Source organism: Fukomys damarensis, unplaced genomic scaffold (genome assembly GCF_012274545.1).
Source record: "Fukomys damarensis isolate Sample0158 unplaced genomic scaffold, DMR_v1.0_HiC HiC_scaffold_37, whole genome shotgun sequence".
In the NCBI taxonomy this organism is placed as follows: Eukaryota; Metazoa; Chordata; class Mammalia; order Rodentia; family Bathyergidae; genus Fukomys; species Fukomys damarensis.
Genome location: NW_022900949.1, coordinates 1,825,445 through 1,825,996, shown reverse-complemented (window position 1 = coordinate 1,825,996; position 552 = coordinate 1,825,445). Strand labels below are relative to the sequence as shown.

The following is a 552-nucleotide window of genomic DNA, read 5'->3' as shown; positions in this document are numbered from 1 at the left end:
CTGCACTGTGGGAGACACGGGGACGAGGTCACCGCGGCCGCTGTGCCTCTGCCACCCGCAGGCTAAGCTCGATCGCACCCCAGGACCTTTGCACCTCCGCTTTCTTCTGCCCAGAGCGACCTCCCAGGTCCCCACGTGGCCCCTGCGTCCCGCCGCTGCTTACTAAATACGTGAAGGGTCGCGTGTGTGCCCAATAATTAGGGTGTAGGACTCAGACCTTATATATATGTGTGTGTGTGTGTGTGTGTGTGTGTGTGTGTGTGTGTGTGTGTAACGTGGCTTTGTTTTGTTTGGGCCCAGCTCGCGCTCTGTCGCCCTAGCTGGCCTCGAACTCCCACTTCAGCCTCCAGGTGAGCCGGGCTGCACGCTCGCGCCACAGCTCAGGCCGGGGATGGATGGGGCCAGGGCTTGGGAGCGCAGCAGCAGCAGCGGGGCTTCAACTCTAGACTCAGAAGTTTTCAAGAAACGAAAAGTTCTGGGCTGCGGATTTAGCTCAGTGGTTCTGCCGCCTGCCTTGCAAGAAAGGAAAAGTTCGGCCCGGGCCCTGCAGAG

The 552-nt window shown here is 60.1% G+C and overlaps 1 protein-coding gene across 1 annotated transcript in view; it reads right to left on the bottom strand.

Moving 5' to 3' along the window:
* Gdf15 (growth differentiation factor 15) overlaps positions 1-552 on the bottom strand; it is a 4,887-nt gene that overhangs the window by 803 nt on the left and 3,532 nt on the right. The gene's annotated exons all lie outside the window — the stretch shown is intronic.